Below are 21,369 nucleotides of genomic sequence, written 5' to 3'. Positions count from 1 at the left end.
AATTCTACCACTCACAAATAACCCTCATGAACAATTTAATGTTTATAATGTATCCAGGTTTTTATTTATTTATTTATTTATTTATTAATTATTATTTTTTATTGTTATGTTAGGCACCATACAGTATGTCATTAGTTTTTGATGTAGTATTCCAAGATTCATTGTTTACATATAACATCCAGTGCTCCATGCAGTATGTACCCTCCTTAATACCCACCACCAGGTTAGCCCACACCCCCTCCCCTCCTCCCCTCTAAAACCCTCAATTTCTTTCTCAGAGTCCACAGTCTCTCATGGTTCTTCTCCAGCTCTGATTCCCCCCTTCACTTTCCCTTCCTTCTCCTAATGTCCTCCATGCTATTCCTTATGCTCCACAAGTAAGTGAAACCATATGATAATTGACTCTCTCTGCTTGACTTATTTCACTCAGCATAATCTTCAGTCCCATCCATGTTGAGGCAAAAGTTGGGTATTCATCCTTTTTGATGGCTGAGTAATATTCCATTGTATATATGGACTACATTTTCTTTATCCATCTGTCTGTTGAAGGACATCTTTGCTCTTTTCACAGTTTGGCTATTGTATTCAGGTTTTTAAAGTACAATTTTGTGACATATGCAAGTTTATATAGAAAATATTAGAGGTCAGCTGGTATGTACAATTTCATATTCTGCCTTTATCATTTAAAGTGATGTTGTAAGAATGGAGACAGCTTTCCTTCCATGTGTTTCCTCCTGGGTCAGAGGAAAGAGGCAGCTTGCTAAAGGCTTTTGGGTAGACTTGGGGCTGACCAGCCATAGGCTGGCATCGAGCCCTGTGTGACACCTCTGCGGGCCCCCGGGCAGCCCCTTCCCCGCCTTGGGTCTGGCAGACCCGCGGGGACTGCACTGAAGGGCCGGCATCCCCTGGTCTGTACTGGACTCTGCCCAGCACCATGGGAGACCAAGGGGCAATTTGGGGGGAAGGCTTCAGTTACTGTTAACTACGCGGGCAGGTTGCGTTGTAATGGAGTCAGAGCAAATGTGCGTCCCAGGCGGAGGTGGAGCCTGCTGTGCCCCGAGCGTTGGTTATGCTCTTGGTGTGACATTAGGGTCACCTCCAGACCAAGGAAGCGCGGAGCCTTTCTCCCTTTGCCCACTTGGTCGAAAACACGCCGTGTCCTCTTTGGCCGCCAGGTGGCGCTATGGAATAGGAAACGAATTCGCGCTCTAGTGGCGGAAGGAGAAACAAGAGGCAGAGCGAGATGAGATCTTCCAAGAAGAGAAGGAAGCAAGCTGACAATGTCCAGCTACTGAGGGTGCACCATGTAGGGTGAGGAGGGAAGGTGAGATCCCAGACAGAAGTGGGAACGTACTGAGGAGGAAAGATACAGCGGTAATGAATTAATGAACATGTCCTCATGGGAATGAGAGGCAGCTGAAGTAGAGGGAATTCCTGTGGGTTGTGGGGTCAGGCAAACTGGGTGTAGATCCATGTTCAGGCACTTACTGGCGTGATCATAGCAAGTCACTCTGTTTCTGAGCCTGAGTTTCTTCATCTGTAAAAGGTAAGTGAGCCTACCTCTGGGCTACAGGGCAGATGAGAAAAGGTTGAATGGGGCTCTTGTCTGGATGGCTCCCATTGGCTGCCTGCTGGGAAGGGGTGATTAGCTCAAGGTTCTCCATGGTGTTTCCGCCCTCTGTGTGTTCACTGGAGCCGGAATGGTGTCATTTTTGCACAATGCCTGCCCTGCTGCCTTATACATAGAATTTGCCCAGCACATTGTGTATTATATTGAATCAGCTGAGTGAATGTACAGTACAGAACATGACCATGGGTTTCAAGTTGTGAGGTGGACAGTGGATCCTGGCCATCAGATGAAGGCATCTAGGAAGGGCTCGTGGAGCATGTGAGGCTTAGAAACAGGGGAGGACTGAATAGGGAGATGCTAATCCCAGTGTTCTGGACTGGGGGCAGCATGAGCAAAGGCCCTGAGGTTGAGTGGGGGACTAGATGCAGTGCAGGATGGAGCTGCCTTGCTGGCGCTGGGAGAAGAGTGAGGAGCTGGAACAGCTAGGATGGTGAAAGCCAGAGGAGCCTAGCTGTGAAGTGCTTGGACTTGACTTGGTAGGTGCAGGCAAGCCACTGGGCAGTCAAGTCCAGGACACCTGTCCCTGGGCTAGTCACCAAATTAAGCTAGTCTTGGTTCTAGACACTCTTGCCTTGCCCAGAGGCTTAGGGCCTAGAGGGGGGCTGCTGTCAGTATAGGCGCCTGCCGGGTCTGAAGGGTGTCATGGCTGGCAGGTGGCATGGATGTCCAGCTGAGGTTCAAGGTCTCTTGCTCTCCCTCATCTGCAAGAAGGGAGGAAGAGAGGTTAGGGGGCTGTTCTGAGGTTTTGAGAGCCCCAGCAGACCGCTTCCAGGAAATGGGAGTGACTACAACAGCCTTCCTCCTTGTGGTGTATGGGACAAGGAGCCAGGACTTCAGGTCCAGGGGCCCCTGACCGGATGGGTGCTCAGTAGGCCTGTGCAACCCGCAGAGCTCTGGGACCAGGAATGAACTGGAGGATAGCTGTGTGCTGGGAACAGGCAGCTCCTGGACCCTGGCTGTGGACCTGCTAATTCAGGGGTTTGTTGTAAGGACCTAGGTGCTTCTGATACAAGTGGCCGCTGGACTGTTCTGGGAAGAAAATGGGGGACTGAGTTGGTAGAATCTCCTGAGAAGAGGAGCTGAAGTTAGCGTGCACCTGCTTTGTGCCAGGAACACAGACATTAAATTGTCTAACTGTTTTCAAGCCTGGTGACTTAGGTACGAATTTACCCTATTTTATGGCTGAAATGGGGCTCAGAGAGAGTAAGTGACTTGCTAAAGTCACACAGCTAGTGTGTGACCCAGGCCTGCCTGTTCCAAATCCTTCTTCTAACATTATAATAATGACTTTGGTAACAATGGTCACACACACACACACACACAAACACACACACAGTGATCTAATAAGAGTTTTACGAGATATAATTTACACCCCATATAATTCACCCATTTAAAGTCTACAGTTCTTCCATGACAGTTTATATTTGCATCGTATTATTTTTCCAAAAGTGCTTCCCCATCTAGATATTATGTTAGTAACAGCTCTGACACCAGCACTTTAAGATGCGAGGAATGCAGAATGCAGGACGGCTGGGCAGCTCAGTCGGTTAAGTGTCTGCCTTTGACTCAGGTCATGATCTCAGGGTCCTGGGACTGAGACCCACCTCAGGCTCCCTGCTCAGTGGGGAGTCTGCTTCTCCCTCTGCCTCTGCCTCTCCCCCTGTTTGTACATGCTCTTTCTCTCTCTCCCCTTCTCTCTGACAAATAAATAAAAACCTTAAAAAACCTTAAAAAATAAAATACACAGAATGCTTTTGCTCATTCTCTCTCTAGTCTGTTTTTTAATCCTGTGATACCCTGTGAATGAGTAAGGCAGTTTAAAAAAAATCATTCCTCTCATTTTATGGATAAGGAAACGGAGGCCAGGGAAGTTGTGGCTGGTCTAGGAGGCAGCTGACTCGTGAGAGGAGGGAACAGAAGCAGCCTGAGTCCACAGACCCCAGGTCACTTGGTGGCCGCCTTTCGATCACAGGCAGGGCCAAGCCACAGTTCCTGCTCCTTCGGGAGGCCTGGCACAGTCTGGAGTTCTCCAGAAGTGTACGTGTGTCTGTTCTGGCCAGTTGGAAAGAGCACCTTAGGCCTGGGCCCTGGAAGGCACTGAGGGCAGGACTGTGGCCTGGGGTGAAGGGAAAGCAACTTGCCTACTGTTGTATCACTAACGTTACCTTTGGCAACAAGTAACAGGAAACCCCACCAACAATGGCTTGACCTACAGAGAATTTAATTATCTCATGGACAAAGAGTCTGGCGGAGGCAGTTCCAAGTTTGGCTCAGTAGCTCCACCATGGCCTTGAAGATCGAGGCCCTCTCTTTCTTTCCACTGCACCGTCTAGCATGTTGGCATGTGGGCCTTTCATGTGTCCTCTAGGTCACTAGATGGCTGCTGCTGCTCCAGGCCACACATCCTCATGGAGCAGGATGCCAAAGAGGGCATTCCCTGCAGTGCTTGTTTTTGGGTCAGCAACCTCAGAAAATCTTGGCAGACTTCGTACGTCTCATTGACCAAAACCGGATCACATGACCGTTCCTGGACTCTCACTGGCAAAGAGGAACAGGATGGCCAAGATTAGCTTAGACAAAGCAGAATTTATCTGCTGGGCCTGGGAGAGAGAGTGGCTTTACTTAGCAAGATGTTTGAACAATGTCCATTTTAGTTATCCAGGAGGAAGGGGTAGGCAGTTGGGGGGTGATAGAGAGGAATGTTTGCCTGGTAGGAGAGCAGTGTGTCTCCCTCAGTTGTGTGGGGCTAGGTCTAGCCTGGCTTGGTGGGGGTCCTGGTTTGGGTAGGGGAGGGGGCTGTCACGGGAGGTGTGTACCTGTGATACGGTGGCCCACTGAAGAGTGAGGACCTGGGGAGCTCCTAACTCAGCCGCCAGCCAATAGCCCAGGTGGGAGGGCCTGTGCAGTGGCCCTTGCCTTGCGGTGGATTCAATAAAGCTGGGGCCACAGCCCCTTTAATGAGGCAGAGGGCAGGCCTGGAACTTGGTGTTTCAGACTCTGTTCATCCTTCCTTGGGCTTTGTCACTTGCTATCGTGATCACTCTTTATCTTTGTCTCAACGTCAGGGGCACATCTTGGGGCTGCTAGGGTGAAAGAGACAGAGTTGGAGGAGAGTGTCCAGTGGGGATGGATGCATTCCTGGGTGGGGGGCATAAGGCTGCCCAGACTGTTCACCGCACAATTTAATAGGTCATAGCATTTAAGGGCCCTCTGGCGCTGTGTGGACACAATCCATAAGATCTGCTAAAGCCGTCCCTGCCATCAGCAGCGTGTAGACACAGGGCATGAATTTGGGATAGTTGGGGACACTTGGTTGATTGTAGTCTCCATCTCTCCTCTTTCTTCCATCCATCCTCTTGCCCCTTCCCTGCCTCTCAGTCACCTTTCCCTGCACCTCTGTCATCCAGCTGTTCTCTTCCATTCCCTGGAGCCACCACTCTCTTTTCTGGTCACCTTTGTCCACAAGGGAAGGCTCTGCTACTGGAACCTGAAGTCCAGGCCGGTTGGTGTGAAGATAGGGAATGTTTCTAGTCCTCCCTGCATTTTCTGCAACTGTGCACTATGCGTCTGAGCGGCCTCCATCTCCCCTCCTGTTCCTCTCGACTTCTGCGCTGGGGGTCCAGCCCTGCTCCAACATCGGCGAGGGAGCAGGCGCTCACGGACCCGTGGATGGGTGGCGCTTGGCCCCTGTGCTGCTGAGGTGGGCTGAGGTCCTTCCTCTTGCCTGCTACACTGCTCTCTTCATCTCAGGCCCGGGGCTGTCTTCTCAATTTCTCCAGCTGACCCACAGAAGATCCCTGCTGTTCTTGGGCAAATGGGGGCACACAGGTGGAGGAGCTTGGACAAGGATCTGCACAAATTCCTCCCCCAGGCTTGAGGGGGCTTCTGGGTTTGCAACCGCAGACCAGTAACGTCATCTTTACAGAGGAAGAATGACGCCCTGTTGCCATGTGGCCCCTGGAAACTACCACCTTGGCTCCTTTGTTGTCTACAGGCCCCCTTGGAAAATGTGTGTTATCTGACACGAGGGATTCGTGTCAGATAACACACACCACCGGTGGCACTGCCGCCAGCGCTAGCCAGTATGGGAGGCTGGAGCAAAGCCTGGCAGGAGCTCCCTGGGCGCGCGCCCCTTTGATCGGACACTGGCGTTTGCGCCTCAGTCTGGTGTTCCAGCCGCTCTCTGATATTAGCTTTCCCCATTTCTTTGTCTGACTTTTAAAAAAATTTTTTTAATTTTTTTATGAACATATAATGTATTATTAGCCCCAGGGGTACAGTCTGTGAATCGCCAGGTTTACATACTTCACAGCACTCACCATAGCACATACCTTCCCCAATGTCCATAACCCCACCCCCCTCTCCCTCCCCGCTCCCCCCAGCAACCCTCAGTCTGTTTTGTGACATTAAGAGTCTCTTATGGTCTTTGTCTGACTTTTAACACCCACTTTTGTATTGCTGATCTATGGAGGGTGGATATCTGGGCAATCTCGCACAGAAGGTGCCCAGCAGACAGGAAGTGGAGAGATGGGAGTGATAAACCAACGATCAAAGGAACCTCAAAGGAGCGCTAAAACCGACTGTTAAGTGGTGAGCTGCCTCTCTTGAATTTGGAATTTGAAATACTTCGCTGGAGACCTCTTTTCCACCCATGAGCCTGATAATCATCCTCCTCACCATCAGTGACAATGTCAGTAACAGCAGCGACCATCACTGAGTGATTTTTTTTTAAAGATTTTATTTATTTATTTGACAGAGAACACAAGTAGGCAGAGAGGCAGGGAGAGAGGGAGGAGGAAGCAGGCTCCCTGCCGAGCAGAGAGCCCAATGAGGGGCTCGATCCCAGGATCCTGGGATCATGACCTGAGCCGAAGGCAGAGGCTTTAACCCACTGAGCCACCCAGGCGCCCCTCACTGAGTGATTTTTATGTGCTTGGTCACTGAGCTGATGTAATTGAAATAGCAGCTGTTGTGATCACCATTTTACAGATGGCAAAACTGAGGCCTGGAAAGGGGAAATGAGTCACCCAAAGTCACACGGCTATTCAAGACTTAGAGCAGTATTGGAACACAGGCAAGGGGGCTGTAAGACACAGGTCCTGAGCTCGGAGGCATGGCCGCCTCCCAGCAAGCTGTACTGAGGAATTCCAACTCACAGAAGGCCAGAGAGGCATGAGCTCTGCTGCCAGGGGTGGACCGAATGAGGAAGAGATAGAAGTCTTTTAAGAGTTGCCCCCAGGGGTGCCGGGTGAGCTGTTCTTGCTCTGGGTGGGCCCTGTGTTTGCTGGGTGGAGTGGCAGGGAGACCTGAAGCTTCCTGAAGCTCACGGCTCTCATTGCCTCCTCTGCCAGATCGCGTAGCCTTGTCTGGGACTCACCACTGCTTGGAGGCCACAGGTGTGGTTCCAACTTTCCAGACTAGGAGATAAGACTTGCCCAAAGTCCTGTGAGCCAGAAGTGACAGGAAGCCATCTGTCACACCTGGAAGCCGGAGTCATTTGTCATGCCTGGTCTCTGGGAGAGCCCACCTCCCCTGTGGCGCCTCTCTGCCTGTGCTTGGGAAGGTCTGGAGGGAGGTTCTCCGTGAAAAGAATCCCTTGAAGAGGAAGAGAAGGGAAGGAAGGACCTGTGAGCGTTTGGGCTTCGCCTTCCGAAGTTGGTGGCCTGCTCTTTCTTCCTTGGGACGGCTGCTCCCTGGATTCCCACCCACATCTGGGCCATGATTACTGTCATCGTGTGGCCCTTTCCAGGAACAGTGGGTGGAGTTATCCTGATGTTTTTCTGAATTCAAAGAATTTCTCCAATCTCCTAGAACTCAGGGATGGCCTTGACTTGGCCTGTGAGCTCCCCTGGGCTGTGTTTCCCTGGCCTTTCGAGAGGGTCAGATTCTGAAAGTCATATCTCTATCCTTTCCCTCTGCTTCCCTCTCCTGTTCCCACCTTCTTCACCTGGTGGCCCCGCCCATTCCATCCTTGATGATGGACCAGAGAGTCATGCTTGGAGGCTCTGCGTTTCGCTTCTCTGGTGGTCCTTTCCCTGGCCCTGTAGTTCTTGATAGCTCACGATGCCTCAAGTGGAAAGTCCTGCTCCAGCCATAGGCCCTAGGAGCCCCAACTCAGCCTCAGCCCCTTGGGGGCACATGGCAGGCCCTACCCCTGCCTCCTAGTCTACAGCTGCAAGACGGAGCATGCTGAAGTGAATGGGGGTCTTGGGTGTCATGAGGCCCTGTAGCCCCGGCCCCTTTCCTTCTTTTTACCCTAGCATTTCCCAGGACACTGAGCCATGCAGAAGGGTAGCGAGCCTGTTCTCAGTCTTCAGGTAGAAATAGGGTAAAGGGAAACTAAAGTGAGAAACAAATGGAAAATAGAAAAAAGAATAGTAGCGCTATGGTTGAGTGCTCTGTGCTAGGTACTTTACAAAGGTTATCTTGCTCTATCTCCATAGTAGCCATCTGCAGCAGGCACTGTTAACTCCATTCACAGAAGAGGAAACAGAGGTTCACAGTGGGACACTGACTTCCTCAAGGCCCCACAGCTGGGCAATGGCAAAGCTGGCAATCCTGGCTCTATCTTTATCCCAATGAATCCTTTTTAAATCTCCAGTCCAGGTCTTTCTCTCAGAGTTCTGGACTCTTATATCAGACACTCTCTATGTGGTTCTGCTCTGAGCAATCTTCTCCCTGGCCACAGTGACTGTGGAAAAAACAAAACAAAACAAAACAAAACAACAACACGGGCCAGTGAGAAACCTTGGGAAGGAGAAGCTCTTTTTTCCTCAGTGAATGCCCGTGGGAAGGAGGTTGTAAGCCTGCAGCATCCACGTGGCATCCTAGATTGAAGCTGGCACGGAAAGAATCAGGCCTGAGAGATGGAGAGGAGGTGGCTGAGTCCTCCTGGCACCGTCTGAGCCTGGATCCAACTATGCCTGAAGCTGGACCCTGACCTTTTTAGCCAATAAATTCCTGTTGTTGGCTTAAACCAGTTTGAATTGGGCTGCTGCCACTGGCAACCAAAATCGTCTAATACAATTGCCAGAACTTGCCCTAATTCCCAATTAAGTGATTTTGTTAGGTCTGTCCTTTTGAAGCACCTTGTACACAAAGGCTTTATAGTTAGTCTTGCTCCCAAGTGGGGTCTGGCCTTTATAAGTAGTTGTATGCTCCCCTATCCTGGTGCACAAAAGGTGCTTTATCCAGACTTTATTTCTTTTAATTTTTCTCTCCTTCTCTCTTATTATTATTATTTTTAAAATAACATTTGAGTTCTAGACTACCAGCCAGGAGCCACCTCCCTCTTGCCTGTTCTGACCCAGCCATATATTTAGTTCTTCTCATCCCTCTCCTTAAACTTGGTAGCCTCTCCATCTCCCTGTTTTTGCTGTCTTTATAAATAAATGTAATGCTCTGAGTGGCAGGTCATGAATCCGCAGAGGCCCCCTGGACTTCGGGGTTCCCAGACACAATGTAGGAGCCTAGGCCCTAGAGTTCTGGGACACTCTGGCCTGTCCTGCTTCGGCCCCTCTGCCAGCCTCTGGTCACCTCTGAGAAATGCTCAGGGAGCCATTGCCTGCAGCTGGTGGCAGCGTCCTCCAGATTTCTGCTTTATCCAGTGCTCTGGGTAGACCAAGCACTGAGGATGCAAGCCGGGCCAGACTGCAGTTATCGCTCCTAAGGTGGGGTTGGGAGTCTAGAAAGTTCTTTACAGACATAGTTGGCTTGGTTTTGAGGTCCTGTTGGACCCAGCAGAACTGGACGGAGAACTGTCTCAAAGCCTTGAAATGATCTTTTTCAGCCTCATCTTACCCATGGGAAAACCAAGGGAGGAACTGAAAAATGACCTGCTTGAAATCCCGACTGAGAGTCTGACCTCTGGACTCGGAATCCCACGGGCAGCTTCTCTGCACACGTAATTCTTCCTCCTGCTTTATTTGGTCTCTTCCCTTCGGAGCAGGGGTTGGGGGGGGGACACAGCTGTTGGAGCTCTGGGGGAGGGTGGAATGCTTATTAAGACCCCCGCTCCCCAGGCAGTGGTTCAGCGGGTGAACTCCTGACCCCCGGGCTGCTGCAGGAAGTGTGACATACTGGCTCCGGCTGGATTCTGAGGTCTGTGGGGAGAGGCAGACGAGCCGGATTGGATTCTTTCATCCAGGAGGTTAAAAATGTGTAGGAATGGCAGAGCGAAAGCTGCTGATGGGAGCTGGGCTCCGCCGGGATGACATGGTGGGCACCCGTGCGCCTGCGGCTGGGAGGGCCTGGTGGGGGCCGGTGGCCCGCAGAGGCTGCAGGTGTGGCCTCTGGGCCTCTGGGCCGCCGCTGGACACCTGCAGGCCAGGTGGCGGCTGCGAGGGGTTGGAAGGGAGTGGGCCTGATCTATCCCGGCTCTGGGAGCCCCAATCTCTTCTCCGGAACCTTGGCTTCAGCTTGGTAATCTCCTACGGGGAGACAGGGAGCCTGGTACATTCCTACGACTGCCTTGGAGCCAGGTGAGTCCTTGGATGGAAGGTTGGGCCCCAGATACAGGAACCATTAGTGTCAAGTCTGCCCAGCCTCCCCCTACTCTTCTACCTGTGCCTGTAGGGCTCTGTAGAGCTTTGCTCCCTGGTATCCATGCCCCTTTCTTTTGGTAGCAGCATCTCGACTTCCTTTGGGGAAATCTCTTACCACCTGATTAGGGTGGGGCTGGCCTTAGCTCCGAGATTCCAGGGTTGAGCCCTTGACGCCACACCTTACTGGCTGCAAGGGCAAATCTGGTTCTGAGGTAAACTAAGGACACATGTAGTAGTGAGGGTTTTCCAGGTGAAGCTGCAGCAGTAGCAAATCAACCCCCGTGATTTCTTTACAACCACAGTATTTTTTTTTTTCTTAAATCCCCTCTCAACTACCTGCTGTCTTCCTGCGGTGGTGACAAAACGGTAAGATCTAAGTCTAGGAAGCCACCTTTAAGGGAGCCTGGCTTGGAATGAAGCCACCACAGAGGAGAGTGGAATGGAGAGAGGCAGTTTCCTGATAACCTAGCATTGGAGCACCCGGAGGTAGCCTAGATCCCATTACCTGAGCAATACAGCGGCCCTATTCTTTCCTCTTTCATCCCTCCCTCCCTTCCTTCTTCCTTCCTTCCTTCTTTCCTTCCTTTTTCTTTGCTTGTTGGCCTTAAGCTACTTTGAACTAGATTGCTGTTGCTTGAGCCAAAATAACTCTAATGTATAAGTTCAAACTCTCTTTTTCCTGCAGGCTGGTTCAAAACTCACCTTCTCCAAGATTAATGGCTCCTCTTTCTGATTCACTTATATTTTCAATGCTTCCTCAGAATTTACAAACTTTTCTTTGCATGACATCATTTAGTGCTTATTTATTTTTAAAATGATTTTATTTAATTATTTGATGCACACACACAGAGCATGCACAAGCGGGGGGAGCGGCAGAGAGAGGGGGAAGCAGGCTCCCCACTGCGCAAGGAATCTGATGGTGGAGGCTCGAGCCCAGGACTCCAGGATCATGACCTGAGACGAAGGCAGACACTTAACCAAGTGAGCCACCCAGGCGCCCCTCATGCTTATTTATATATTGTCATTTTCTCATATAGTTGTTTTTAAATATCCTTGATTAGGTTATTTTCAAGTCAAGTCAAAACCAAAGATATTTACCAGGCTCTTCTGAGTATATGGCATTGTGCTGGGTGGTGGGGTGGAGTGAGGGTAAGTCATTTGAAAATCACAATAGAACATTTGAATTGGGTCAGAGATAAAACTCACGCATTTGGAAGGCCCATTCAAGCAGGAGGAGTCCAGGAAGGGGTGATGCCAGAGCCGGGGGCTTTGTCCTGGCTGCTGTCACAGTCTCAGGACTGGTTTAGAGGACCCTTACTTAGCCTCTGATGATTTGGAGAAGGACCTGTAAGCAGAGGGACAGGAGGGAGGCAGCCCAGCAGCCTGAATTGCCTCCCAGGCTCCCTCTCCTGTAGTCTGTGAACTTTTGAAGCTGCCTCAACTGCAGAGGCAGGCCTTGTTCTCATGAGCTGTCAGAGAGTGTGAAAAGTCTCTAAGGTTTCTCTGGCTGAGTCAGCATGCTATCACCTTGCTCTGACCCAGAGCTCGGCAGGCCTGTTTCCTGATGACCAAGCCTTGACTGACTTCCACCTGGATCTCTTGCCCGATAGAAGAGTCTTGCTGGGTGTGGGGTCCTGCCTTGACCTGGGTCTCTACAGGTGCTGAGCCCTGGGCTGAGTCCCTCCTGCTGGGCTCTACATGCTCTGCCTTGCCCTCTGCTTATTTCTGTCTATCCGGTTCCCCCTGACCCACCTGCCACTTTCCTGTTGGGCCTTCTGGGCTCTGGGCTTTGGGTGGTTCCCAGAAGCCCATTGCATCCAGACTGATCTGGCCAAGATGGGTTCTGGGGCTCAGAAAGATCCCTCTGCCCCCTGCCTAATTGCCTCCATCTCTCTGAGAACCATCTGCTTCCCCCCGAGACCTGGGATTCAGGGAGAGGAAGTGACCATCCCAAAGTCATTCGTGGGGTCTGCAGTTTTACCTAGAAATGTTGGTGAAACATTTTGAGATTCTCAGATGAGAGGCAGCAGATAACTATCCTTAAAACAACAGAGAATGACTTTTCTTTCTGGTTTTAGAGAAACTGGAAGGGAAAGGCTTGGAATTCTATATGCTCAGGCTCATAGCCCAGGCCTGACAAAAGCCCTTTCAGGATTGAAAGAACTCTGCAGCTCCCAGCTTGGCCGCCCCTTTCTGGATACCAGCAGTACTTTCTCTTTGTCTGCAAACTGCTTGCTGGTGTTTGCAGAAGGGGTTCCTGCCGGCTGACTGTGTACTCTCGCGGCCCTGCAGAAGGCAACTTCCTAGGAAACCGGGCCTCTCATCCCACCGGGCCTCCCTGTTGTTTATCTTGTCTTCAGATGAGTCACTGCTTCTTGTGACTTATTGACAGGACTGATGTGGCCCTGCGGAGAATCCAAAAGCTGCGGGTGGCCGCCAGGCCCCTTGGAGGAGTGCCTGTCTTGTGGAGGAGAGAAACCGGGACTCGGTCTCGGGGATTCCTGAGGTCAAGTCTCGGCAACTGCTGTTGTGACCTGGGGAAGTTGCCTAACTTCTGGGCATCTGTTTTCTTATCTGTAAAGGAGGAATAATAATTTCCATCTTCTGGGGGCATCATGTAACTCTCTCTTTTTCAAACCCCGGTCTAAATGTGGGAGTTGAGGAAAGATTCCAGAGCCTGGGGCTACTCGCAAGGGTGTTGTCAAGCGGTCACTCGTGGTAGGTCATGGCCCCGTGCAGGCCACTCAATACCTTCCCTCCACAAGGCCAGCTTCTCAGCGATCCTTCTGCGGGCCTGCTTCTGGCCCCTGGGCCCTGGTGGGAGGCTGGAGATGGCAGTCCCGCACCTACTAGGTGTCTTCAATCATCTGCCCAGGTGTGTCCTCAGGACCCGTGAGCCTGTCGTGCCGGTCCACCAAGCAAAACCACTCCTCACTGGGCTGGTGGCTGCTCGTGCTATTTCTTTCCTTTTAAATTTTAACTTTTAGCTAACTAGTACCTATATATAGTTAAAAAATTTTAAACACAAGTTCTATTGGCAGAGGCTCCTTTTTCCATCACTGGCACATGGCTTTCCAGAATAGAGATGGTTTTTTTCCAACCTCCCTTGCAATGAGGAGTGACCATGGGACTCAGTTCTGGCCAGTGAGATTTACACAGAAGTGTTGTGTGGTCACGTCAGGGAAACATCCCGAAAAGACAATGGGGATACACCCTTTATCCATCCCGCTGGGAGGAATATGGATTTGATGGCTGGAGCTGGAGCAGTCATGTTGAACTATAAGGTGATCCTGAAACTGGAGGCCACGTGTGTGGTAGAGCAACAAGAAAGAGGAGCCAGAGTCTCTGCGAACTTTGTGGAGCAGCCCTGAGTTACTTATCTGCAGAATTTTACCTGGCACAGAAATGCATTTCTGGCTTAATGAAGGGATTTTGTTTTGCGTTTCTGTTTCTTTCTGCCAAACCGAATTCTAGCAGAGCCACATTACCTGCCCCACTCCTCCCCACCAACAACCCCTTGCTGTCCTTTAGCTTTTTCTTCCAGTACTTTCCTCCAGATGTCTGAATAATATGCCTCACTGCTATGACTTTGTTTTTCTGATTTTAGACATTATCTATGACTGCCAACTGCAAAATATTTGTATTTAGCTCTCTTTGCTCATCCCCTAACCCTCAGCTGTCCTCACATGCATACTGCCCTCCTGCCCATCCAGCCAGTACGGATTCTGGTTGAATCCATATAGATCGTGTGTTTATCCATTGTTACCACCGTGTAATTACCATTTACCGCTGAGCCCAGTCTATACTTACAGGGAGTGCGCCACGATTACATTTTCTTATTAAATATAACTTTTTACTTTTCATGGAATTAATGATGTACCTTTTTTGATTTGTTTAGTTTCCTTTCAAGACTTTATTGTGGAATAAATCGCACGTAGTGAGACATAAATATCTCAAGTGTCCGGCTTCATGTCTTTCACATATGATACACCTGTACCACAAGACCTATGACATCCCCAGAAAGTTCCCTCGTGTCCCTCTCAGTTAGCACCTACCTGTCCCTGCCCCACCCATAAGAGATAACCACTATTTCAAATTCCAACTCCATAGACTAGTTTTTCTTCTTTTTAACCTTATATCACTAGACTCAGACCCGGTGTATTCTTTTTTGGCTGGCTTCTTACCCTCCTTATGTTTTAAAGGTTCATCCATGTGATCGTGTGTCTCCGCCATTCATTCCTTTCATTCACAATGCTGAGTTGTGTTCCTGTATTCCTTCGCTTTGTTTATACATGGGCATTTGGGCTGGTTCCACATTTTGGCAGTCAGGCATAAAGCTACTCTGAATATTCTTGTACTAGTATTTTTCTGGCTCTATGCACTCATTTCTATGGACACATTCCTAGGAGTAGGGTTGCTGCCATAAGATGGACAGATGTTCATCTGTATAAGAAGTTGCCAGAGAGTTTAGCGGCATCGCCATAGGCACCATTTGTGTCCCCATGTGCAACATAAGAGAAGGCCAGTGGCTTCACTGCCTTCTCAGCACTGGGGATTGTCTGTCCTTCTTCATTTGATCAATTCTTCTGGGTGGAGAGTGATTACCGTTGTGGCCTTAATTTGCATTTTCCTAATGACTAATGTCGTTGGGGTCTTTTTCATGTGCTTATGAGCTAGGTGGACGTCATCTTCTCTCAAACACCTGTTCAAATCTTTTGCTCATTTTTGGTTTGCTTAGTTTCTTGTAACTAATTTAACCATCACTAACTTATTCCTAAGCTCCTCACAGTGCCTTGAAGTGATCACCTGTGGTCAACCTCTGTCCTCTGCTCTGCTCCCCGCTGGACCCTTCTTACTGTCCTCCTGAGAAGTCCCTTCCCTTTCTCCTGTGCTAGATCTCAGCTTCCTGGATCTGATTATGTCTTTGTTCTCACTTTACTCCCTCATGTTGGTGGAGCACAACCTCCGGGAGCTTCCTGTGGAAGGATATTTGAGGAGATTTTTTGAGACTTTGCATGTTTTAAAAAATATCTGGATTGTACTCCCACTTAATTGATGATTGGACTGGGTGTAGAATTACTTCCCTTAGCATGCTGAAGCCTTGCTCCTTTGTCTTCTGGCTTCCAAAACTGTGAGAAGTTTTGAGAAGTCCAAGTCCATGCTGATTCTTGATTCTTTTTATGTACCTCCTCCCCCTGCCCCTTAGAAGCTTCTGGGATTTTTCTCCTTTATTCCTAGGAGTTTAGAAAGTTCACAAAAATGCATCTTCTGGGGCCGGTTTTCATTTACTGTCTCGGGTCCTCCTTAGGCCTTTTCGGTCTGACAAGTCATGTCCTTCAGTTCCATGTTCTTTCTTAGATAATTTTCTCCCTATCATTTCCACTGTTCCCTTATTCTGGAATTCCTGCTGTTTGGATGTTAAGTCTCTGAGACTAATCTCCTTTCTTATATTTTTTCTTCCATAATTCAACTCTTTCTGAGGGATTTTCCCAAATTGAGCTCCCAGGTATTTTATTGTATTTTTCATTTTTCTTGCTTATATTTTAATTTCCTGGCACTCTGTTTTGGTTTTCTGAATGCGCCTCTTTGTATCCCCTTAGGAAATGGAATGACCATGAGTGGCATGGATGCATCCATGAGTGTAGGCAGGTGGTCTACGGGGGCCAGGCTCATCAAGTATGTTAGTGTTGTCCTGTTAGGACAACAGGGAGCGGTAGGGACTGTGGGGAACTGGGAAGAGGACTTGGGATCGATCGGTGGATGTTTTTATTCTTGAAGAGAAGCTGGAAATCTGTATTTTTATGGCTTGTATGTGCTGGCAACTAATATGGCTTTTAAAAAAATCAGCATGTAAGTCAAACCAAATACATGTAGGGCAATATTTGATCTGTGAGCCATGATTTTGTGAACCTCTAGTGTGGGCCTTCTAGGTTGAAAATTACTGTTAGATTCATTCTCTTATTCATTTCTCTCAATAACCCTGTGAAGCCTCTTGCCCAAGGGCTGGCCGTAGGTAGAACCATTCTTTTTTTTTTTTTTTTTTTTTTTAAGATTTTTTTTTTTTGTCAGAGAGAGATCACAAGTAGGTAGAGAGGAAGGGAGAGAGAGAGAGAGAGAGAGAGAGAGAGAGGAGGAAGCAGTCTCCCTGCTGAGCAGAGAGCCCGATGTGGGACTCGATCCCAGGACTCTGAGATCATGACCTGAGCTGAAGGCAGAGGCTTAACCCACTGAGCCACCCAGGTGCCCCGGTAGAACCATTCTGAAGAACTGAGTACAGTGCCCTGCTTAAATGTGTTTTGAAAAGTGCTAGCAATGAAGCTGCAGCAGGAGAGCGAGGCCCAGGTCTCCCTGTAGTGCTCTGTAGCTAGCTCGGCCTCCTCCTGCCTCTCTTTTGGGGCCCATCGCAGTGTCCAGGCTGCTCTCAGCAGGACTGACCACACGGGGATAGGGGACCAAGCAGGCCATGCCTTCTCAACACAGCTCTCCTCTAGTGGTACCCATTGCTCTTTGGTCCCCATACCCTGACTGACACTTTCTCAGAGCTTCTCTGTAGTCTTGCACAGCCTTCCCTCTGTCCTCCTCCCCCTTGGCAGGTGGCAGGCCTGCGCTGTGGTCTGAGGCTCTGCCTGCCTGCTCCAGCTCCCGCCCGCTCTGCATGATCCTTCCCAGCCTTTCCCCAACAAATCTCTTGCACATTTAATTCCGTTTCTGCTTCCCCTAAATGACACCTGAGGCCGCAGGCCCTGGAAACATATGTATTGAGGTTACTTCCATCTCTGCCTGTGGGTGTCTGTGTAGAAACCCAGAGGTTGGGAAAGGGCTCCTGGGACATTCATGCCCAGCAGGGAAGGGCCTCGAGAGGGCAGCTGGCCCCATTCCTTGGCAGAGCCATGACCACTAGGAGGCCAGAGGGCCCCCCAACCCAGTCCCCAGACCTCCGTCCCATGCTGGCTGTTGTTTGAATGGGTCAGAGGGATGGCTTCTCTTCTTGAAGATTCTGGGATGATGTAGGGTCTGGGGTGGGGAGGGGAAGGAATTCTCTGCTGGTTCCCTATTTTCTGTCAGAATGTAGCCCATGCTGAGCTGAACTCTTCCTCCCAGCCTCCCCTTTTCTGGAAATGTGAGTTTCCATGGAGTTCCATGCCTGTTCCATGCCCCGGAGTGGGTGGAACCCCATTGTGAACCCAGCACTTACCGGATGACCCAGGGGAAGGGAGACGCAGAGCTGTGGCTTCTCTTTGTTCTCCCATCTCTTCTCATTATCATGCTTGCTCTCCACTGAATATTTCAAGATGAAGCTTTTGAAATCGGGGTCATCTGACCTTGGCTGTCGGAGGGGATGGAGTTGTGTCAACCTCTGAGGAGGGCGCCTCCTTCCACCTCCCTCCCTCGAGATGCCCCTGTTTCGTGGATGTAAGAGAGCAAGGGAGGAGTCCTAGGGCTCTCCAGCCCCCAGCAAGGTACCCGGGGCCTGAGGTCATCTTTCCACCCGACTCCTCTGTCACAGAACTCACTACACTGTCCTTATCAAAAGTATGGAGAAGCTTCCGCCCTGCTGGATGGCTTTTTAGCATCTCTCCTGAAGAGGTGGGCACCAGCCCCTGGGGACCACAGACCTGGCCGGCCCCGAGGACTCTCTTCATTTTTGTGGCGTTATTCTCGGTTTAGAAACCCTAGTGAGCTCTCGAGCTTTTCTGCAGATTCGCCCCACTTACCCTGAGAAGGCATTTGGACACCATCCTGGGGCTCCATTTTGTTCCTTTGTGCCTTTCATCGTTTCGCTTTTTAAAAATACATTTCTCTTCATTTCAGCTGAGTCATTTTCCTCCTCCTCCTTCTCTTCTTCTTGACATTCCCGGGAGCCGGAAGGAGCCCTGTCCCAACTCCTTGGCTCCACCAGGCCAGATCTTTTCCAAATGTCAAAGTCTCAGGAGCCTTGGCACGGAGGAGAGCGGAGTGAGCTCTGGCCCTGAATCTTCTGTCTCCCTCATCTCTGTCAGCCTCTGCTTTCCTTTCTCATTAAGGAGGTTTATGAGCTGGTTTTTTTGTGGGTACCTTGCCTTGAGGTTTGCAGACAGAGCCTGGCAGGAAGGCCCTCCACTCCCTTAGCCTGGTCCTGCCCCTGTCTGGCTGAGCATGCCCTTCAGAGCTCCCCTGGGAACTCACATCTGGGAGGAGGTGAAGCTGCTTTTCGGCCACCGTCACATCTAGGGAGAGGCTGGGCTTTGCTCAGGGTCCCCACCTGGTTGCTGGTTGGCCTTGGGCTCTCATGCCTGACTCAGGCAGGTTCCCACCCTGCAAAGCTGCCCTCCCCACCCCTGTCCCCAATCCTGGCCATGAAAGGCTTTGTAGCTGCCTGAGAGCCACCAGGACAGTGGAAAGGTTGGTAGCTCATCTCATCTGGACTCTTGGTGGTAGCAGGGGGAGCTTTCCCAAATGCAGTTAAAATTATACCCACCGTCTGCAGGACAGGTCATGGTCTTCAAAGCATTTCCTATGTATCGTGACCCTCGTACAGCTCCAGATACTTTGTCCTCACTGACCCATGTGAGGGAAGCAGGCGAGCTGTTAGTTTCCTTATTTTGTGGCTGAAGAAAGTTTAACTGATTTACCAAAATCCCAGGGCCAGTCCTGACTTATATTTCTCAGTTGTTATTAAAAAAGAGAGAGAGAGAGAGAGGGATTTACCTAGTGCAAGAAAGGGAAGATTGGTATTCTTATGTCTCCTGATTCCAAAATTACAGGCTTCTTAGGGATTTTCAATTTTGATGCCCGCTCACCGATTCTATGACATGTGGGTGCCCCTCACAAGGAGAGAAGGTCATATTTACTTTAGAAGTGTGTTGAATTTTATCTGATTTGACAGCTTGGCACTCTTTTAGACATTCATTCATTCATTCATTCATTCACTCTGTGCAATGGCTGGCTGCTGGGCAGACACGAAATTTTGTACAAGTGACATGGGCTCATCTCTCATGGCATTTGGATCCCAGGGTTGTTACAAAACCAAGGATGAAATAAAAATCCTAGCTTGGGGTTGAAGAGAGTGCCGCAACGTTCTCTAAATTCTCTTATGGCAGCCCCGTCCATGTCTGTCACCCTGACAGAGCCCTGCTTTGAGAAGACCTGGGGGATGATGGGCCCAATGGAAATTCAAGAGAGGGAGGCCAGGAGCCCCTGAGCCACCATTCTGACGGGGCCACCAGGGAAGGGGGACCCTCCAGCCCTCCTTGCCCCAGCGGATGCCATGTGGATAAGAAACTGACCACCTGACTGGGCCCTTTCTAAATTTCTGACCCACAAAACGGGGAGCAAAAAAAGTGATGGTTTTAATTTGCTTTGTTTCAGAGGTAGCTTGTCGACATAGCAGTCAACCACTAGGGCAGAATTCTAGGTCCTGATCATCTATCCTGCACAAAGCCATCTTGGGCACCCTCGGTCCTTTGCTGACTCAGGAAGGCCAGCAGGTGGACGGTCGCCGTCCTTGTTAGCAGGCTGCTTTTTGTGTTATGTGGGCACTCCCCTTAACTTGAAGAACCATAAAAAGTCCTGGGAACCAACTAAGGAGAAGTGGAACCAGCTGCTTCTCCTCTGTACCTGATGAATGATTGCCCTGCCTCTGAGCACTCCTGGGGGGAGCTCTTCTTGTCCCTCCCAGTTTTTGTTCACCTGGGCAGACTTGCTGGTACACGGTGGCTGGGGGGCCGCGTGCCCTCAGGAGCCACGAGGCTTGGGTTCTGTTGAGCAAGCATCAGGGTTTATCCTGGTGGGCCCATTTCATGCATAAGCTTAGGTTGGCTTTGTGTTTTTTTTTTTTTTTTTTTTTTCTCGTTCTCTTCAGGGAGTGACTTTGTGTGTGTGTGTTCTTTTTGGGGAGTGAAAACAACTGAGTTGCTTATGCAAGCGGCAATGCATGACTCCTAGCCCAAGGCTTCTGTTGCTCTTTTCTTCTCTTCTCCGCCCACAAAAAATCATTTCACATGAAACCTGTGCTCTGGCCAAGGCTTGTCCCCTCCTCAGCAGGGGGCTTTCTCTTTTGTTGACTTTAGAACAAATTCAGATTTCTGTCTCCAGATTTTGGGGCGCGCAGCTCCACTTTCTTTGGAAACTTTGCTTAAATACCAGCATACTTGGAAGCCCTTCTGCCTTCTTCCTCCCACAGTCTAATAATTTCTGGACTGATGGATTGGAGCTGGCCCGAGGGTTGGGGGCAGGGAGCCAGCTGCCATGTTTGAATGTGGTGTGTTTCACCCACCTTTTCACACCTGGGCGGAGACACTGCAAGTTAAACTGAGCAGAGTGAGCCCTGGGATGGGTTGGCGTGCCACCTCTAGGGCTTGCTGGCCTTGGATGAGCTCCAGGCATATTAAGATACCTTTGAGCCTCAGTTTCTCCATGTGCAAAATGGGGTTCCGAATAGTGCTGGTAGAACACATGGGGGGCACATGATAGATTCACAAGAAACTGCAGGTGTCATGAGGAGGGTGATGATGGCGGTCGGTGATGATTTCAAGGGAGCCCGGCTTCTCAGACAGAGCTGGCGACTGGGTGGGCTTAGCAGACAGAACTCTAGCCACAAATTCACAAAAGCCAGCTGCTCCCCAAAGTTTCCTGCAGCTGCGCCCGAGAACTTCCAAAAAATTACCTACATTTGGGGTGCCTGGGTGGCTCAGTGGGTTAAAGCCTCTGCCTTCAGCTCAGGTCATGATCCTAGGGTCCTGGGATCAAGCCCTGCATCGGGCTCTCTGCTCAGCGGGGAGCCTGCCTCCCCCTTTCTCTCTGCCTGCCTCTCTGCCTACTTGTGATCTCTGCCTGTCAAATAAATAAATAAAATCTTAAAAAAGATTACCTACATGCACAGAAAAGTGATGAGACTCTATGATTCTTCTGCTTTCCCTTATCTGAACCAAAATTTGAGCCTTTGCTGAGAGGAAAGGTGAGGGCAACAATTTTCCTTTCTGTTCTAAAGCAGAGCTCCTCGGAGGTGCTATAAATATAAGAGTATAATTATTCTTTCTCTGAGCCTCATGTAAAATGGGAATAATACTCATTGGCTTAAATCAAGAATAAATCAAATGTGGAGATTCTAAGGCCGAAGTGGGGGAAAGCAGGGGGGCTTAGAGTCGCAGAGCTGGGTTTGGCTTCAGACCCCCACTCCCCACCCCCCAACCCCGTTCACTAGCCAGGGTTTGGTTT

Source organism: Enhydra lutris, unplaced genomic scaffold (assembly GCF_002288905.1).
Source record: "Enhydra lutris kenyoni isolate GAN:26980312 unplaced genomic scaffold, ASM228890v2 scaffoldscaffold5, whole genome shotgun sequence".
Taxonomy (NCBI): domain Eukaryota; kingdom Metazoa; phylum Chordata; class Mammalia; order Carnivora; family Mustelidae; genus Enhydra; species Enhydra lutris.
This window is presented reverse-complemented; position numbering follows the sequence as displayed.